General features: G+C 43.5%; 16 non-coding genes across 16 annotated transcripts; all 16 read right to left on the reverse strand.

Moving 5' to 3' along the window:
- Window positions 1–628: 628 nt before the first annotated feature.
- LOC136741452 (5S ribosomal RNA) lies at window positions 629–747 on the reverse strand. Its single transcript, XR_010814145.1, has one exon. It is a non-coding gene; the product is annotated as a 5S ribosomal RNA (ribosomal RNA).
- Window positions 748–1,803: 1,056 nt separating this feature from the next.
- LOC136741754 (5S ribosomal RNA) lies at window positions 1,804–1,922 on the reverse strand. The gene has a single exon (XR_010814399.1). It is a non-coding gene; the product is annotated as a 5S ribosomal RNA (ribosomal RNA).
- A 1,056-nt stretch (window positions 1,923–2,978) lies between these two features.
- On the reverse strand, window positions 2,979–3,097 carry LOC136741537 (5S ribosomal RNA). The gene has a single exon (XR_010814225.1). It is a non-coding gene; the product is annotated as a 5S ribosomal RNA (ribosomal RNA).
- A 1,066-nt stretch (window positions 3,098–4,163) lies between these two features.
- On the reverse strand, window positions 4,164–4,282 carry LOC136741661 (5S ribosomal RNA). The gene has a single exon (XR_010814344.1). It is a non-coding gene; the product is annotated as a 5S ribosomal RNA (ribosomal RNA).
- Window positions 4,283–5,348: 1,066 nt separating this feature from the next.
- LOC136741755 (5S ribosomal RNA) lies at window positions 5,349–5,467 on the reverse strand. The gene has a single exon (XR_010814400.1). It is a non-coding gene; the product is annotated as a 5S ribosomal RNA (ribosomal RNA).
- A 1,066-nt stretch (window positions 5,468–6,533) lies between these two features.
- On the reverse strand, window positions 6,534–6,652 carry LOC136741691 (5S ribosomal RNA). Its single transcript, XR_010814371.1, has one exon. It is a non-coding gene; the product is annotated as a 5S ribosomal RNA (ribosomal RNA).
- A 1,055-nt stretch (window positions 6,653–7,707) lies between these two features.
- Window positions 7,708–7,826, reverse strand: LOC136741600 (5S ribosomal RNA). The gene has a single exon (XR_010814286.1). It is a non-coding gene; the product is annotated as a 5S ribosomal RNA (ribosomal RNA).
- Window positions 7,827–8,881: 1,055 nt separating this feature from the next.
- On the reverse strand, window positions 8,882–9,000 carry LOC136741750 (5S ribosomal RNA). Its single transcript, XR_010814395.1, has one exon. It is a non-coding gene; the product is annotated as a 5S ribosomal RNA (ribosomal RNA).
- A 1,055-nt stretch (window positions 9,001–10,055) lies between these two features.
- LOC136741559 (5S ribosomal RNA) lies at window positions 10,056–10,174 on the reverse strand. Its single transcript, XR_010814246.1, has one exon. It is a non-coding gene; the product is annotated as a 5S ribosomal RNA (ribosomal RNA).
- Window positions 10,175–11,229: 1,055 nt separating this feature from the next.
- On the reverse strand, window positions 11,230–11,348 carry LOC136741665 (5S ribosomal RNA). The gene has a single exon (XR_010814348.1). It is a non-coding gene; the product is annotated as a 5S ribosomal RNA (ribosomal RNA).
- Window positions 11,349–12,403: 1,055 nt separating this feature from the next.
- On the reverse strand, window positions 12,404–12,522 carry LOC136741571 (5S ribosomal RNA). Its single transcript, XR_010814257.1, has one exon. It is a non-coding gene; the product is annotated as a 5S ribosomal RNA (ribosomal RNA).
- A 1,055-nt stretch (window positions 12,523–13,577) lies between these two features.
- Window positions 13,578–13,696, reverse strand: LOC136741475 (5S ribosomal RNA). Its single transcript, XR_010814166.1, has one exon. It is a non-coding gene; the product is annotated as a 5S ribosomal RNA (ribosomal RNA).
- Window positions 13,697–14,762: 1,066 nt separating this feature from the next.
- LOC136741289 (5S ribosomal RNA) lies at window positions 14,763–14,881 on the reverse strand. Its single transcript, XR_010813989.1, has one exon. It is a non-coding gene; the product is annotated as a 5S ribosomal RNA (ribosomal RNA).
- A 1,055-nt stretch (window positions 14,882–15,936) lies between these two features.
- LOC136741653 (5S ribosomal RNA) lies at window positions 15,937–16,055 on the reverse strand. The gene has a single exon (XR_010814337.1). It is a non-coding gene; the product is annotated as a 5S ribosomal RNA (ribosomal RNA).
- A 1,066-nt stretch (window positions 16,056–17,121) lies between these two features.
- LOC136741659 (5S ribosomal RNA) lies at window positions 17,122–17,240 on the reverse strand. The gene has a single exon (XR_010814342.1). It is a non-coding gene; the product is annotated as a 5S ribosomal RNA (ribosomal RNA).
- Window positions 17,241–18,295: 1,055 nt separating this feature from the next.
- Window positions 18,296–18,414, reverse strand: LOC136741593 (5S ribosomal RNA). Its single transcript, XR_010814279.1, has one exon. It is a non-coding gene; the product is annotated as a 5S ribosomal RNA (ribosomal RNA).
- Between the last annotated feature and the right edge of the window lie 812 nt (window positions 18,415–19,226).

Below are 19,226 nucleotides of genomic sequence, written 5' to 3' on the forward strand. Positions count from 1 at the left end.
AGGTTGCTGAGACAAATGTAAACCAGTAAAACATATGAAGAGAAACAAACCTTCAATATAAGTTCAGTTGTTTAAACATTTGACAAACTATGGTGAGGGGGTAAGAAATGACACAAATCCAGCAGCTCCTGTATTTCAATACACCAGAAGCCAATATTATTGGCGAGTCGGGTAGTCCATCATCACAGTTCGAGGGCAGGCATCATTTCAGTAATTTCATCCCGTTGCATTCACATCCGTGCCTTGAATGAGATTGAATGTGATCTTTGCTCTCAAGTATGTTCCCAAGTTTTACACTTTCGTGCTTTGCATGAATGGGAATGGAACCGTGTGTGTTGAATGAGGCTCCTTGTGAGCACTGAACTTTGTCCGGTGGAGTTCTTTTTGTGTTGCTGTAATTGTGTCATTTCTCGATGAGAAAGATTAGGCAACATTTAGTCACTTCTAGCCATGATGCTCAATTTATTTACGAATGTACCCTAGTTACTAGGGACCGTTTACGTTGGAGAACAAGATCTATTGTATGCCTGTGTATTTGGGGAAGTCAAATCTGAAATAATGATGAAATTGCGTGTATCCAAAGTTAAAACTCGTGATTTGTCGCGCTCTGGTGTGTAAAAGATGCAAAAGCTTACAGCACCTGGTATTCCCAGGCGGTCTCCCATTCAAGTACTGACCAGGCCCGAGCCTGCTTAGCTTCCGAGATCGGACGAGATCGGGCGTATTCAGGCTAGTATGGCCGTAAGCCAGGGAGGCTGTCCCTGACGCTCTACTTAAAGGGATGGCAATATCCGTTTCTGCCGTTCATACTTACAGTTGAACTGTCTCTCTACTCTAAAGCCCGGGACACACCAGCGCGCCGCAGACAGTCCCTGCTAATATGCCACGTTGTGGCAACGTTGTGCGTTAGCTGGGGTGCCACACCAGACCGGAACTATATTTTACAAAACGAACACATTTGTCTTGATAAAACAGCTGTAATTGAGTGCCTGACACGCCAGTCAAGCGCAATCTTGAGAAGGTGTGCATTTCAGTAAGGATTTCAATTGACATGCAGTATGAAACTGAAAGGAGGTTGCATCACTATGATGCATAACATTGCATGTATTATATTTTCAAGTGTGTGCATTCATCCTGTTGTCATTTTGTTTTGAAAGCAGAAGAATCATTCAACAGGTTGCTGAGACAAATGTAAACCAGTAAAACATATGAAGAGAAACAAACCTTGAATATAAGTTCAGTTGTTTAAACATTTGACAAACTATGGTGAGGGGGTAAGAAAACACACAAATCCAGCAGCTCCTGTATTTCAATACACCAGAACCCAATATTATTGGCGAGTCGGGTAGTCCATCATCACAGTTCGAGGGCAGGCATCATTTCAGTAATTTCACCCCGTTGCATTCACATCCGTGCCTTGAATGAGATTGAATGTGATCTTTGCTCTCAAGTATGTTCCCAAGTTTTACACTTTCGTGCTTTGCATGAATGGGAATGGAACCGTGTGTGTTGAATGAGGCTCCTTGTGAGCACTGATCTTTGTCCGGTGGAGTTCCTTTTTGTGTTGCTGTAATTGTGTCATTTCTCGATGAGAAAGATTAGGCAACATTTAGTCACTTCTAGCCATGATGCTCAATTTATTTACGAATGTACCCTAGTTACTAGGGACCGTTTACGTTGGAGAACAAGATCTATTGTATGCCTGTGTATTTGGGGAAGTCAAATCTGAAATAATGATGAAATTGCGTGTATCCAAAGTTAAAACTCGTGATTTGTCGCGCTCTGGTGTGTAAAAGATGCAAAAGCTTACAGCACCTGGTATTCCCAGGCGGTCTCCCATCCAAGTACTGACCAGGCCCGAGCCTGCTTAGCTTCCGAGATCGGACGAGATCGGGCGTATTCAGGCTAGTATGGCCGTAAGCCAGGGAGGCTGTCCCTGACGCTCTACTTAAAGGGATGGCAATATCCGTTTCTGCCGTTCATACTTACAGTTGAACTGTCTCTCTACTCTAAAGCCCGGGACACACCAGCGCGCCGCAGACAGTCCCTGCTAATATGCCACGTTGTGGCAACGTTGTGCGTTAGCTGGGGTGCCACACCAGACCGGAACTATATTTTACAAAACGAACACATTTGTCTTGATAAAACAGCTGTAATTGAGTGCCTGACACGCCAGTCAAGCGCAATCTTGAGAAGGTGTGCATTTCAGTAAGGATTTCAATTGACATGCAGTATGAAACTGAAAGGAGGTTGCATCACTATGATGCATAACATTGCATGTTTTGTATTTTCAAGTGTGTGCATTCATCCTGTTGTCATTTTGTTTTGAAAGCAGAAGAATCATTCAACAGGTTGCTGAGACAAATGTAAACCAGTAAAACATATGAAGAGAAACAAACCTTGAATATAAGTTCAGTTGTTTAAACATTTGACAAACTATGGTGAGGGGGTAAGAAAACACACAAATCCAGCAGCTCCTGTATTTCAATACACCAGAACCCAATATTATTGGCGAGTCGGGTAGTCCATCATCACAGTTCGAGGGCAGGCATCATTTCAGTAATTTCATCCCGTTGCATTCACATCCGTGCCTTGAATGAGATTGAATGTGATCTTTGCTCTCAAGTATGTTCCCAAGTTTTACACTTTCGTGCTTTGCATGAATGGGAATGGAACCGTGTGTGTTGAATGAGGCTCCTTGTGAGCACTGAACTTTGTCCGGTGGAGTTCCTTTTTGTGTTGCTGTAATTGTGTCATTTCTCGATGAGAAAGATTAGGCAACATTTAGTCACTTCTAGCCATGATGCTCAATTTATTTACGAATGTACCCTAGTTACTAGGGACCGTTTACGTTGGAGAACAAGATCTATTGTATGCCTGTGTATTTGGGGAAGTCAAATCTGAAATAATGATGAAATTGCGTGTATCCAAAGTTAAAACTCGTGATTTGTCGCCCTCTGGTGTGTAAAAGATGCAAAAGCTTACAGCACCTGGTATTCCCAGGCAGTCTCCCATCCAAGTACTGACCAGGCCCGAGCCTGCTTAGCTTCCGAGATCGGACGAGATCGGGCGTATTCAGGCTAGTATGGCCGTAAGCCAGGGAGGCTGTCCCTGACGCTCTACTTAAAGGGAAGGCAATATCCGTTTCTGCCGTTCATACTTACAGTTGAACTGTCTCTCTACTCTAAAGCCCGGGACACACCAGCGCGCCGCAGACAGTCCCTGCTAACACGAAACGTTGTGGCAACATTGTGGCAACGTTGTGCGTTAGCTGGGGTGCCACATCAGACCGGAACTATATATTACAAAACGAACACATTGTCTTGATAAAACAGCTGTAATTGAGTGCCTGACATGCCAGTCAAGCGCAATCTTGAGAAGGTGTGCATTTCAGTAAGGATTTCAATTGACATGCAGTATGAAACTGATAGGAGGTTGCATCACTATGATGCATAACATTGCATGTATTGTATTTTCAAGTGTGTGCATTCATCCTGTTGTCATTTTGTTTTGAAAGCAGAAGAATCATTCAACAGGTTGCTGAGACAAATGTAAACCAGTAAAACATATGAAGAGAAACAAACCTTGAATATAAGTTCAGTTGTTTAAACATTTGACAAACTATGGTGAGGGGGTAAGAAAACACACAAATCCAGCAGCTCCTGTATTTCAATACACCAGAAGCCAATATTATTGGCGAGTCGGGTAGTCCATCATCACAGTTCGAGGGCAGGCATCATTTCAGTAATTTCATCCCGTTGCATTCACATCCGTGCCTTGAATGAGATTCAATGTGATCTTTGCTCTCAAGTATGTTCCCAAGTTTTACACTTTCGTGCTTTGCATGAATGGGAATGGAACCGTGTGTGTTGAATGAGGCTCCTTGTGAGCACTGAACTTTGTCCGGTGGAGTTCCTTTTTGTGTTGCTGTAATTGTGTCATTTCTCGATGAGAAAGATTAGGCAACATTTAGTCACTTCTAGCCATGATGCTCAATTTATTTACAAATGTACACTAGTTACTAGGGACCGTTTACGTTGGAGAACAAGATCTATTGTATGCCTGTGTATTTGGGGAAGTCAAATCTGAAATAATGATGAAATTGCGTGTATCCAAAGTTAAAACTTGTGATTTGTCGCCCTTTGGTGTGTAAAAGATGCAAAAGCTTACAGCACCTGGTATTCCCAGGCGGTCTCCCATCCAAATACTGACCAGGCCCGAGCCTGCTTAGCTTCCGAGATCGGACGAGATTGGGCGTATTCAGGCTAGTATGGCCGTAAGCCAGGGAGGCTGTCCCTGACGCTCTACTTAAAGGGAAGGCAATATCCGTTTCTGCCGTTCATACTTACAGTTGAACTGTCTCTCTACTCTAAAGCCCGGGACACACCAGCGCGCCGCAGACAGTCCCTGCTAACACGCCACGTTGTGGCAACATTGTGGCAACGTTGTGCGTTAGCTGGGGTGCCACACCAGACCGGAACTATATATTACAAAACGAACACATTGTCTTGATAAAACAGCTGTAATTGAGTGCCTGACACGCCAGTCAAGCGCAATCTTGAGAAGGTGTGCATTTCAGTAAGGATTTCAATTGACATGCAGTATGAAACTGAAAGGAGGTTGCATCACTATGATGCATAACATTGCATGTATTGTATTTTCAAGTGTTTGCATTCATCCTGTTGTCATTTTGTTTTGAAAGCAGAAGAATCATTCAACAGGTTGCTGAGACAAATGTAAACCAGTAAAACATATGAAGAGAAACAAACCTTGAATATAAGTTCAGTTGTTTAAACATTTGACAAACTATGGTGAGGGGGTAAGAAAACACACAAATCCAGCAGCTCCTGTATTTCAATACACCAGAACCCAATATTATTGGCGAGTCGGGTAGTCCATCATCACAGTTCGAGGGCAGGCATCATTTCAGTAATTTCATCCCGTTGCATTCACATCCGTGCCTTGAATGAGATTGAATGTGATCTTTGCTCTCAAGTATGTTCCCAAGTTTTACACTTTCGTGCTTTGCATGAATGGGAATGGAACCGTGTGTGTTGAATGAGGCTCCTTGTGAGCACTGAACTTTGTCCGGTGGAGTTCCTTTTTGTGTTGCTGTAATTGTGTCATTTCTCGATGAGAAAGATTAGGCAACATTTAGTCACTTCTAGCCATGATGCTCAATTTATTTACGAATGTACCCTAGTTACTAGGGACCGTTTACGTTGGAGAACAAGATCTATTGTATGCCTGTGTATTTGGGGAAGTAAAATCTGAAATAATGATGAAATTGCGTGTATCCAAAGTTAAAACTCGTGATTTGTCGCCCTCTGGTGTGTAAAAGATGCAAAAGCTTACAGCACCTGGTATTCCCAGGCGGTCTCCCATCCAAGTACTGACCAGGCCCGAGCCTGCTTAGCTTCCGAGATCGGACGAGATCGGGCGTATTCAGGCTAGTATGGCCGTAAGCCAGGGAGGCTCTCCCTGACGCTCTACTTAAAGGGAAGGCAATATCCGTTTCTGCCGTTCATACTTACAGTTGAACTGTCTCTCTACTCTAAAGCCCGGGACACACCAGCGCGCCGCAGACAGTCCCTGCTAACACGCCACGTTGTGGCAACATTGTGGCAACGTTGTGCGTTAGCTGGGGTGCCACACCAGACCGGAACTATATATTACAAAACGAACACATTGTCTTGATAAAACAGCTGTAATTGAGTGCCTGACACGCGAGTCAAGCGCAATCTTGACAAGGTGTGCATTTCAGTAAGGATTTCAATTGACATGCAGTATGAAACTGAAAGGAGGTTGCATCACTATGATGCATAACATTGCATGTATTGTATTTTCAAGTGTGTGCATTCATCCTGTTGTCATTTTGTTTTGAAAGCAGAAGAATCATTCAACAGGTTGCTGAGACAAATGTAAACCAGTAAAACATATGAAGAGAAACAAACCTTGAATATAAGTTCAGTTGTTTAAACATTTGACAAACTATGGTGAGGGGGTAAGAAAACATACAAATCCAGCAGCTCCTGTATTTCAATACACCAGAACCCAACATGATTGGCGAGTCGGGTAGTCCATCATCACAGTTCGAGGGCAGGCATCATTTCAGTAATTTCATCCCGTTGCATTCACATCCGTGCCTTGAATGAGATTGAATGTGATCTTTGCTCTCAAGTATGTTCCCAAGTTTTACACTTTCTTGCTTTGCATGAATGGGAATGGAACCGTGTGTGTTGAATGAGGCTCCTTGTGAGCACTGAACTTTGTCCGGTGGAGTTCCTTTTTGTGTTGCTGTAATTGTGTCATTTCTTGATGAGAAAGATTAGGCAACATTTAGTCACTTCAAGCCATGATGCTCAATTTAGTTACGAATGTACCCTAGTTACTAGGGACCGTTTACGTTGGAGAACAAGATCTATTGTATGCCTGTGTATTTGGGGAAGTCAAATCTGAAATAATGATGAAATTGTGTGTATCCAAAGTTAAAACTCGTGATTTGTCGCCCTCTGGTGTGTAAAAGGTGCAAAAGCTTACAGCACCTGGTATTCCCAGGCGGTCTCCCATCCAAGTGCTGACCAGGCCCGAGCCTGCTTGGCTTCCGAGATCGGACGAGATCGGGCGTATTCAGGCTAGAATGGCCATAAGCCAGGGAGGCTGTTCCTGACGCTCTACTTAAAGGGAAGGCAATATCCGTTTCTGCCGTTCATACTTACAGTTGAACTGTCTCTCTACTCTAAAGCCCGGGACACACCAGCGCGCCGCAGACTGTCCCTGCTAACACGCCACGTTGTGGCAACGTTGTGCGTTAGCTGGGGTGCCACACCAGACCGGAACTATATTTTACAAAACGAACACATTGTCTTGATAAAACAGCTGTAATTGAGTGCCTGTCACGCCAGTCAAGCGCAATCTTGAGAAGGTGTGCATTTCAGTAAGGATTTCAATTGACATGCAGTATGAAACTGAAAGGAGGTTGCATCACTATGATGCATAACATTGCATGTAGTGTATTTTCAAGTGTGTGCATTCATCCTGTTGTCATTTTGTTTTGAAAGCAGATGAATCATTCAACAGGTTGCTGAGACAAATGTAAACCAGTAAAACATATGAAGAGAAACAAACCTTGAATATAAGTTCAGTTGTTTAAACATTTGACAAACTATGGTGAGGGGGTAAGAAAACACACAAATCCAGCAGCTCCTGTATTTCAATACACCAGAACCCAATATTATTGGCGAGTCGGGTAGTCCATCATCACAGTTCGAGGGCAGGCATCATTTCAGTAATTTCATCCCGTTGCATTCACATCCGTGCCTTGAATGAGATTGAATGTGATCTTTGCTCTCAAGTACGTTCCCAAGTTTTACACTTTCGTGCTTTGCATGAATGGGAATGGAACCGTGTGTGTTGAATGAGGCTCCTTGTGAGCACTGAACTTTGTCCGGTGGAGTTCCTTTTTGTGTTGCTGTAATTGTGTCATTTCTTGATGAGAAAGATTAGGCAACATTTAGTCACTTCTAGCCATGATGCTCAATTTATTTACGAATGTACCCTAGTTACTAGGGACCGTTTACGTTGGAGAACAAGATCTATTGTATGCCTGTGTATTTGGGGAAGTCAAATCTGAAATAATGATGAAATTGTGTGTATCCAAAGTTAAAACTCGTGATTTGTCGCCCTCTGGTGTGTAAAAGGTGCAAAAGCTTACAGCACCTGGTATTCCCAGGCGGTCTCCCATCCAAGTACTGACCAGGCCCGAACCTGCTTGGCTTCCGAGATCGGACGAGATCGGGCGTATTCAGGCTAGTATGGCCGTAAGCCAGGGAGGCTGTCCCTGACGCTCTACTTAAAGGGAAGGCAATATCCGTTTCTGCCGCTCATACTTGCAGTTGAACTGTCTCTCTACTCTAAAGTCCGGGACACACCAGCGCGCCGCAGACAGTCCCTGCTAACACGAAACGTTGTGGCAACGTTGTGCGTTAGCTGGGGTGCCACACCAGACCGGAACTATATATTACAAAACGAACACATTGTCTTGATAAAACAGCTGTAATTGAGTGCCTGACACGCCAGTCAAGCGCAATCTTGAGAAGGTGTGCATTTCAGTAAGGATTTCAATTGACATGCAGTATGAAACTGAAAGGAGGTTGCATCACTATGATGCATAACATTGCATGTATTGTATTTTCAAGTGTGTGCATTCATCCTGTTGTCATTTTGTTTTGAAAGCAGAAGAATCATTCAACAGGTTGCTGAGACAAATGTAAACCAGTAAAACATATGAAGAGAAACAAACCTTGAATATAAGTTCAGTTGTTTAAACATTTGACAAACTATGGTGAGGGGGTAAGAAAACACACACATCCAGCAGCTCCTGTATTTCAATACACCAGAAGCCAATATTATTGGCGAGTCGGGTAGTCCATCATCACAGTTCGAGGGCAGGCATCATTTCAGTTATTTCATCCCGTTGCATTCACATCCGTGCCTTGAATGAGATTGAATGTGATCTTTGCTCTCAAGTATGTTCCCAAGTTTTACACTTTCGTGCTTTGCATGAATGGGAATGGAACCGTGTGTGTTGAATGAGGCTCCTTGTGAGCACTGAACTTTGTCCGGTGGAGTTCCTTTTTGTGTTGCTGTAATTGTGTCATTTCTCGATGAGATAGATTAGGCAACATTTAGTCACTTCTAGCCATGATGCTGAATTTATTTACGAATGTACCCTAGTTTCTAGGGACCGTTTACGTTGGAGAACAAGATCTATTGTATGCCTGTGTATTTGGGGAAGTCAAATCTGAAATAATGATGAAATTGCGTGTATCCAAAGTTAAAACTCGTGATTTGTCGCCCTCTGGTGTGTAAAAGATGAAAAAGCTTACAGCACCTGGTATTCCCAGGCGGTCTCCCATCCAAGTACTAACCAGGCCCGAGCCTGCTTAGCTTCCGAGATCGGACGAGATCGGGCGTATTCAGGCTAGTATGGCCGTAAGCCAGGGAGGCTGTCCTTGACCCTCTACTTAAAGGGAAGGCAATATCCGTTTCTGCCGCTCATACTTGCAGTTGAACTGTCTCTCTACTCTAAAGTCCGGGACACACCAGCACGCTGCAGACAGTCCCTGCTAACACGAAACGTTGTGGCAACGTTGTGCGTTAGCTGGGGTGCCACACCAGACCGGAACTATATTTTACAAAACGAACACATTGTCTTGATAATACAGCTGTAATTGAGTGCCTGACACGCCAGTCAAGCGCAATCTTGAGAAGGTGTGCATTTCAGTAAGGATTTCAATTGACATGCAGTATGAAACTGAAAGGAGGTTGCATCACTATGATGCATAACATTGCATGTATTGTATTTTCAAGTGTGTGCATTCATCCTGTTGTCATTTTGTTTTGAAAGCAGAAGAATCATTCAACAGGTTGCTGAGACAAATGTAAACCAGTAAAACATATGAAGAGAAACAAACCTTGAATATAAGTTCAGTTGTTTAAACATTTGACAAACTATGGTGAGGGGGTAAGAAAACACACAAATCCAGCAGCTCCTGTATTTCAATACACCAGAACCCAATATTATTGGCGAGTCGGGTAGTCCATCATCACAGTTCGAGAGCAGGCATCATTTCAGTAATTTCATCCCGTTGCATTCACATCCGTGCCTTGAATGAGATTGAATATGATCTTTGCTCTCAAGTATGTTCCCAAGTTTTACACTTTCGTGCTTTGCATGAATGGGAATGGAACCGTGTGTGTTGAATGAGGCTCCTTGTGAGCACTGAACTTTGTCCGGTGGAGTTCCTTTTTGTGTTGCTGTAATTGTGTCATTTCTCGATGAGAAAGATTAGGCAACATTTAGTCACTTCTAGCCATGATGCTCAATTTATTTACGAATGTACCCTAGTTACTAGGGACCGTTTACGTTGGAGAACAAGATCTATTGTATGCCTGTGTATTTGGGGAAGTCAAATCTGAAATAATGATGAAATTGCGTGTATCCAAAGTTAAAACTCGTGATTTGTCGCCCTCTGGTGTGTAAAAGATGCAAAATCTTACAGCACCTGGTATTCCCAGGCGGTCTCCCATCCAAGTACTGACCAGGCCCGAGCCTGCTTAGCTTCCGAGATCGGACGAGATCGGGCGTATTCAGGCTAGTATGGCCGTAAGCCAGGGAGGCTGTCCTTGACCCTCTACTTAAAGGGAAGGCAATATCCGTTTCTGCCGCTCATACTTGCAGTTGAACTGTCTCTCTACTCTAAAGTCCGGGACACACCAGCACGCTGCAGACAGTCCCTGCTAACACGAAACGTTGTGGCAACGTTGTGCGTTAGCTGGGGTGCCACACCAGACCGGAACTATATATTACAAAACGAACACATTGTCTTGATAAAACAGCTGTAATTGAGTGCCTGACACGCCCGTCAAGCGCAATCTTGAGAAGGTGTGCATTTCAGTAAGGATTTCAATTGACATGCAGTATGAAACTGAAAGGAGGTTGCATCACTATGATGCATAACATTGCATGTATTGTATTTTCAAGTGTGTGCATTCATCCTGTTGTCATTTTGTTTTGAAAGCAGAAGAATCATTCAACAGGTTGCTGAGACAAATGTAAACCAGTAAAACATATGAAGAGAAACAAACCTTGAATATAAGTTCAGTTGTTTAAACATTTGACAAACTATGGTGAGGGGGTAAGAAAACACACAAATCCAGCAGCTCCTGTATTTCAATACACCAGAACCCAATATTATTGGCGAGTCGGGTAGTCCATCATCACAGTTCGAGGGCAGGCATCATTTCAGTAATTTCATCCCGTTGCATTCACATCCGTGCCTTGAATGAGATTGAATGTGATCTTTGCTCTCAAGTATGTTCCCAAGTTTTACACTTTCGTGCTTTGCATGAATGGGAATGGAACCGTGTGTGTTGAATGAGGCTCCTTGTGAGCACTGAACTTTGTCCGGTGGAGTTCCTTTTTGTGTTGCTGTAATTGTGTCATTTCTCGATGAGAAAGATTAGGCAACATTTAGTCACTTCTAGCCATGATGCTCAATTTATTTACGAATGTACCCTAGTTACTAGGGACCGTTTACATTGGAGAACAAGATCTATTGTATGCCTGTGTATTTGGGGAAGTCAAATCTGAAATAATGATGAAATTGCGTGTATCCAAAGTTAAAACTCGTGATTTGTCGCCCTCTGGTGTGTAAAAGATGCAAAAGCTTACAGCACCTGGTATTCCCAGGCGGTCTCCCATCCAAGTACTGACCAGGCAGGAGCCTGCTTAGCTTCCGAGATCGGACGAGATCGGGCGTATTCAGGCTAGTATGGCCGTAAGCCGGGGAGGCTGTCCCTGATGCTCTACTTAAAGGGAAGGCAATATCCGTTTCTGCCGCTCATACTTGCAGTTGAACTGTCTCTCTACTCTAAAGTCCGGGACACACCAGCGCGCCGCAGACAGTCCCTGCTAACACGAAACGTTGTGGCAACGTTGTGCGTTAACTGGGGTGCCACACCAGACCGGAACTATATTTTACAAAACGAACACATTGTCTTGATAATACAGCTGTAATTGAGTGCCTGACACGCCAGTCAAGCGCAATCTTGAGAAGGTGTGCATTTCAGTAAGGATTTCAATTGACATGCAGTATGAAACTGAAAGGAGGTTGCATCACTATGATGCATAACATTGCATGTATTGTATTTTCAAGTGTGTGCATTCATCCTGTTGTCATTTTGTTTTGAAAGCAGAAGAATCATTCAACAGGTTGCTGAGACAAATGTAAACCAGTAAAACATGTGAAGAGAAACAAACCTTGAATATAAGTTCAGTTGTTTAAACATTTGACAAACTATGGTGAGGGGGTAAGAAAACACACAAATCCAGCAGCTCCTGTATTTCAATACACCAGAACCCAATATTATTGGCGAGTCGGGTAGTCCATCATCACAGTTCGAGGGCAGGCATCATTTCAGTAATTTCATCCCGTTGCATTCACATCCGTGACTTGAATGAGATTGAATGTGATCTTTGCTCTCAAGTATGTTCCCAAGTTTTACACTTTCGTGCTTTGCATGAATGGGAATGGAACCGTGTGTGTTGAATGAGGCTCCTTGTGAGCACTGAACTTTGTCCGGTGGAGTTCCTTTTTGTGTTGCTGTAATTGTGTCATTTCTCGATGAGAAAGATTAGGCAACATTTAGTCACTTCTAGCCATGATGCTCAATTTATTTACGAATGTACCCTAGTTACTAGGGACCGTTTACGTTGGAGAACAAGATCTATTGTATGCCTGTGTATTTGGGGAAGTCAAATCTGAAATAATGATGAAATTGCGTGTATCCAAAGTTAAAACTCGTGATTTGTCGCCCTCTGGTGTGTAAAAGATGCAAAAGCTTACAGCACCTGGTATTCCCAGGCGGTCTCCCATCCAAGTACTGACCAGGCCCGAGCCTGCTTAGCTTCCGAGATCGGACGAGATCGGGCGTATTCTGGCTAGTATGGCCGTAAGCCGGGGAAGCTGTCCCTGACGCTCTACTTAAAGGGAAGGCAATATCCGTTTCTGCCGCTCATACTTGCAGTTGAACTGTCTCTCTACTCTAAAGTCCGGGACACACCAGCGCGCCGCAGACAGTCCCTGCTAACACGAAACGTTGTGGCAACGTTGTGCGTTAGCTGGGGTGCCACACCAGACCGGAACTATATTTTACAAAACGAACACATTGTCTTGATAAAACAGCTGTAATTGAGTGCCTGACACGCCAGTCAAGCGCAATCTTGAGAAGGTGTGCATTTCAGTAAGGATTTCAATTGACATGCAGTATGAAACTGAAAGGAGGTTGCATCACTATGATGCATAACATTGCATGTATTGTATTTTCAAGTGTGTGCATTCATCCTGTTGTCATTTTGTTTTGAAAGCAGAAGAATCATTCAACAGGTTGCTGAGACAAATGTAAACCAGTAAAACATATGAAGAGAAACAAACCTTGAATATAAGTTCAGTTGTATAAACATTTGACAAACTATGGTGAGGGGGTAAGAAAACACACAAATCCAGCAGCTCCTGTATTTCAATACACCAGAACCCAATATTATTGGCGAGTCGGGTAGTCCATCATCACAGTTCGAGGGCAGGCATCATTTCAGTAATTTCATCCCGTTGCATTCACATCCGTGCCTTGAATGAGATTGAATGTGATCTTTGCTCTCAAGTATGTTCCCAAGTTTTACACTTTCGTGCTTTGCATGAATGGGAATGGAACCGTGTGTGTTGAATGAGGCTCCTTGTGAGCACTGAACTTTGTCCAGTGGAGTTCCTTTTTGTGTTGCTGTAATTGTGTCATTTCTCGATGAGAAAGATTAGGCAACATTTAGTCACTTCTAGCCATGATGCTCAATTTATTTACGAATGTACCCTAGTTACTAGGGACCGTTTACGTTGGAGAACAAGATCTATTGTATGCCTGTGTATTTGGGGAAGTCAAATCTGAAATAATGATGAAATTGCGTGTATCCAAAGTTAAAACTCGTGATTTGTCGCCCTCTGGTGTGTAAAAGATGCAAAAGCTTACAGCACCTGGTATTCCCAGGCGGTCTCCCATCCAAGTACTGACCAGGCCAGAGCCTGCTTAGCTTCCGAGATCGGACGAGATCGGGCGTATTCAGGCTAGTATGGCCGTAAGCCAGGGAGGCTGTCCCTGACGCTCTACTTACAGGGAAGGCAATATCCTTTTCTGCCGTTCATACTTACAGTTGAACTGTCTCTCTACTCTAAAGCCCGGGACACACCAGTGCGCCGCAGACAGTCCCTGCTAACACGCCACGTTGTGGCAACGTTGTGGCAACGTTGTGCGTTAGCTGGGGTGCCACACCAGACCGGAACTATATTTTACAAAACGAACACATTGTCTTGATAAAACAGCTGTAATTGAGTGCCTGACACGCCAGTCAAGCGCAATCTTGAGAAGGTGTGCATTTCAGTAAGGATTTCAATTGACATGCAGTATGAAACTGAAAGGAGGTTGCATCACTATGATGCATAACATTGCATGTATTGTATTTTCAAGTGTGTGCATTCATCCTGTTGTCATTTTGTTTTGAAAGCAGAAGAATCATTCAACAGGTTGCTGAGACAAATGTAAACCAGTAAAACATATGAAGAGAAACAAACCTTGAATATAAGTTCAGTTGTTTAAACATTTGACAAACTATGGTGAGGGGGTAAGAAAACACACAAATCCAGCAGCTCCTGTATTTCAATACACCAGAACCCAATATTATTGGCGAGTCGGGTAGTCCATCATCACAGTTCGAGGGCAGGCATCATTTCAGTAATTTCATCCCGTTGCATTCACATCCGTGCCTTGAATGAGATTGAATGTGATCTTTGCTCTCAAGTATGTTCCCAAGTTTTACACTTTCGTGCTTTGCATGAATGGGAATGGAACCGTGTGTGTTGAATGAGGCTCCTTGTGAACACTGAACTTTGTCCGGTGGAGTTCCTTTTTGTGTTGCTGTAATTGTGTCATTTCTCGATGAGAAAGATTAGGCAACATTTAGTCACTTCTAGCCATGATGCTCAATTTATTTACGAATGTACCCTAGTTACTAGGGACCGTTTACGTTGGAGAACAAGATCTATTGTATGCCTGTGTATTTGGGGAAGTCAAATCTGAAATAATGATGAAATTGCGTGTATCCAAAGTTAAAACTCGTGATTTGTCGCCCTCTGGTGTGTAAAAGATGCAAAAGCTTACAGCACCTGGTATTCCCAGGCGGTCTCCCATCCAAGTACTGACCAGGCCCGAGCCTGCTTAGCTTCCGAGATCGGACGAGATCGGGCGTATTCAGGCTAGTATGGCCGTAAGCCGGGGAAGCTGTCCCTGACGCTCTACTTAAAGGGAAGGCAATATCCGTTTCTGCCGCTCATACTTGCAGTTGAACTGTCTCTCTACTCTAAAGTCCGGGACACACCAGCGCGCCGCAGACAGTCCCTGCTAACACGAAACGTTGTGGCAACGTTGTGCGTTAGCTGGGGTGCCACACCAGACCGGAACTATATTTTACAAAACGAACACATTGTCTTGATAAAACAGCTGTAATTGAGTGCCTGACACGCCAGTCAAGCGCAATCTTGAGAAGGTGTGCATTTCAGTAAGGATTTCAATTGACATGCAGTATGAAACTGAAAGGAGGTTGCATCACTATGATGCATAACATTGCATGTATTGTATTTTCAAGTGTGTGCATTCATCCTGTTGTCATTTTGTTTTGAAAGCAGAAGAATCATTCAACAGGTTGCTGAGACAAATGTAAACCAGTAAAACATATGAAGAGAAACAAACCTTGAATATAAGTTCAGTTGTATAAACATTTGACAAACTATGGTGAGGGGGTAAGAAAACACACAAATCCAGCAGCTCCTGTATTTCAATACACCAGAACCCAATATTATTGGCGAGTCGGGTAGTCCATCATCACAGTTCGAGGGCAGGCATCATTTCAGTAATTTCATCCCGTTGCATTCACATCCGTGCCTTGAATGAGATTTAATGTGATCTTTGCTCTCAAGTATGTTCCCAAGTTTTACACTTTCGTGCTTTGCATGAATGGGAATGGAACCGTGTGTGTTGAATGAGGCTCCTTGTGAGCACTGAACTTTGTCCGGTGGAGTTCCTTTTTGTGTTGCTGTAATTGTGTCATTTCTCGATGAGAAAGATTAGGCAACATTTAGTCACTTCTAGCCATGATGCTCAATTTATTTACGAATGTACCCTAGTTACTAGGGACCGTTTACGTTGGAGAACAAGATCTATTGTATGCCTGTGTATTTGGGGAAGTCAAATCTGAAATAATGATGAAATTGCGTGTATCCAAAGTTAAAACTCGTGATTTGTCGCCCTCTGGTGTGTAAAAGATGCAAAAGCTTACAGCACCTGGTATTCCCAGGCGGTCTCCCATCCAAGTACTGACCAGGCCAGAGCCTGCTTAGTTTCCGAGATCAGACGAGATCGGGCGTATTCAGGCTAGTATGGCCGTAAGCCAGGGAGGCTGTCCCTGACGCTCTACTTAAAGGGAAGGCAATATCCTTTTCTGCCGTTCATACTTACAGTTGAACTGTCTCTCTACTCTAAAGCCCGGGACACACCAGTGCGCCGCAGACAGTCCCTGCTAACACGCCACGTTGTGGCAACGTTGTGGCAACGTTGTGCGTTAACTGGGGTGCCACACCAGACCGGAACTATATTTTACAAAACGAACACATTGTCTTGATAATACAGCTGTAATTGAGTGCCTGACACGCCAGTCAAGCGCAATCTTGAGAAGGTGTGCATTTCAGTAAGGATTTCAATTGACATGCAGTATGAAACTAAAAGGAGGTTGCATCACTATGATGCATAACATTGCATGTATTGTATTTTCAAGTGTGTGCATTCATCCTGTTGTCATTTTGTTTTGAAAGCAGAAGAATCATTCAACAGGTTGCTGAGACAAATGTAAACCAGTAAAACATATGAAGAGAAACAAACCTTGAATATAAGTTAAGTTGTTTAAACATTTGACAAACTATGGTGAGGGGGTAAGAAAACACACAAATCCAGCAGCTCCTGTATTTCAATACACCAGAACCCAATATTATTGGCGAGTCGGGTAGTCCATCATCACAGTTCGAGGGCAGGCATCATTTCAGTAATTTCATCCCGTTGCATTCACATCCGTGCCTTGAATGAGATTGAATGTGATCTTTGCTCTCAAGTATGTTCCCAAGTTTTACACTTTCGTGCTTTGCATGAATGGGAATGGAACCGTGTGTGTTGAATGAGGCTCCTTGTGAGCACTGAACTTTGTCCGGTGGAGTTCCTTTTTGTGTTGCTGTAATTGTGTCATTTCTCGAAGAGAAAGATTAGGCAACATTTAGTCACTTCTAGCCATGATGCTCAATTTATTTACGAATGTACCCTAGTTACTAGGGACCGTTTACGTTGGAGAACAAGATCTATTGTATGCCTGTGTATTTGGGGAAGTCAAATCTGAAATAATGATGAAATTGTGTGAATCCAAAGTTAAAACTCGTGATTTGTCGCCCTCTGGTGTGTAAAAGGTGCAAAAGCTTACAGCACCTGGTATTCCCAGGCGGTCTCCCATCCAAGTACTGACCAGGCCCGAGCCTGCTTAGCTTCCGAGATCGGACGAAATCAGGCGTATTCAGGCTAGTACGGCCGTAAGCCAGGGAGGCTGTCCCTGACGCTCTACTTAAAGGGAAGGCAATATCCGTTTCTGCCGCTCATACTTGCAGTTGAACTGTCTCTCTACTCTAAAGTCCGGGACACACCAGCGCGCCGCAGACAGTCCCTGCTAACACGAAACGTTGTGGCAACGTTGTGCGTTAGCTGGGGTGCCACACCAGACCGGAACTATATTTTACAAAACGAACACATTGTCTTGATAAAACAGCTGTAATTGAGTGCCTGACACGCCAGTCAAGCGCAATCTTGAGAAGGTGTGCATTTCAGTAAGGATTTCAATTGCCATGCAGTATGAAACTGAAAGGAGGTTGCATCACTATGATGCATAACATTGCATGTATTGTATTTTCAAGTGTGTGCATTCATCCTGTTGTCATTTTGTTTTGAAAGCAGAAGAATCATTCAACAGGTTGCTGAGACAAATGTAAACCAGTAAAACATATGAAGAGAAACAAACCTTGAATATAAGTTCAGTTGTTTAAACATTTGACAAACTATGGTGAGGGGGTAAGAAAACACACAAATCCAGCAGCTCCTGTATTTCAATACACCAGAACCCAATATTATTGGCGAGTCGGGTAGTCCATCATCACAGTTCGAGGGCAGGCATCATTTCAGTAATTTCATCCCGTTGCATTCACATCCGTGCCTTGAATGAGATTGAATGTGATCTTTGCTCTCAAGTATGTTCCCAAGTTTTACACTTTCGTGCTTTGCATGAATGGGAATGGAACCGTGTGTGTTGAATGAGGCTCCTTGTGAGCACTGAACTTTGTCCGGTGGAGTTCCTTTTTGTGTTGCTGTAATTGTGTCATTTCTCGATGAGAAAGATTAGGCAACATTTAGTCACTTCTAGCCATGATGCTCAATTTATTTACGAATGTACCCTAGTTACTAGGGACCGTTTACGTTGGAGAACAAGATCTATTGTATGCCTGTGTATTTGGGGAAGTCAAATCTGAAATAATGAAGAAATTGCGTGTATCCAAAGTTAAAACTCGTGATTTGTCGCCCTCTGGTGTGTAAAAGATGCAAAAGCTTACAGTACCTGGTATTCCCAGGCGGTCTCCCATCCAAGTACTGACCAGGCCAGAGCCTGCTTAGCTTCCGAGATCGGACGAGATCGGGCGTATTCAGGCTAGTATGGCCGTAAGCCGGGGAGGCTGTCCCTGATGCTCTACTTAAAGGGAAGGCAATATCCGTTTCTGCCGCTCATACTTGCAGTTGAACTGTCTCTCTACTCTAAAGTCCGGGACACACCAGCGCGCCGCAGACAGTCCCTGCTAACACGAAACGTTGTGGCAACGTTGTGCGTTAGCTGGGGTGCCACACCAGACCGGAACTATATTTTACAAAACGAACACATTGTCTTGATAAAACAGCTGTAATTGAGTGCCTGACACGCCAGTCAAGCGCAATCTTGAGAAGGTGTGCATTTCAGTAAGGATTTCAATTGCCATGCAGTATGAAACTGAAAGGAGGTTGCATCACTATGATGCATAACATTGCATGTATTGTATTTTCAAGTGTGTGCATTCATCCTGTTGTCATTTTGTTTTGAAAGCAGAAGAATCATTCAACAGGTTGCTGAGACAAATGTAAACCAGTAAAACATATGAAGAGAAACAAACCTTGAATATAAGTTCAGTTGTTTAAACATTTGACAAACTATGGTGAGGGGGTAAGAAAACACACAAATCCAGCAGCTCCTGTATTTCAATACACCAGAACCCAATATTATTGGCGAGTCGGGTAGTCCATCATCACAGTTCGAGGGCAGGCATCATTTCAGTAATTTCATCCCGTTGCATTCACATCCGTGCCTTGAATGAGATTGAATGTGATCTTTGCTCTCAAGTATGTTCCCAAGTTTTACACTTTCGTGCTTTGCATGAATGGGAATGGAACCGTGTGTGTTGAATGAGGCTCCTTGTGAGCACTGAACTTTGTCCGGTGGAGTTCCTTTT

Source organism: Amia ocellicauda, unplaced genomic scaffold (genome assembly GCF_036373705.1).
Source record: "Amia ocellicauda isolate fAmiCal2 unplaced genomic scaffold, fAmiCal2.hap1 HAP1_SCAFFOLD_68, whole genome shotgun sequence".
NCBI lineage: Eukaryota > Metazoa > Chordata > Actinopteri > Amiiformes > Amiidae > Amia > Amia ocellicauda.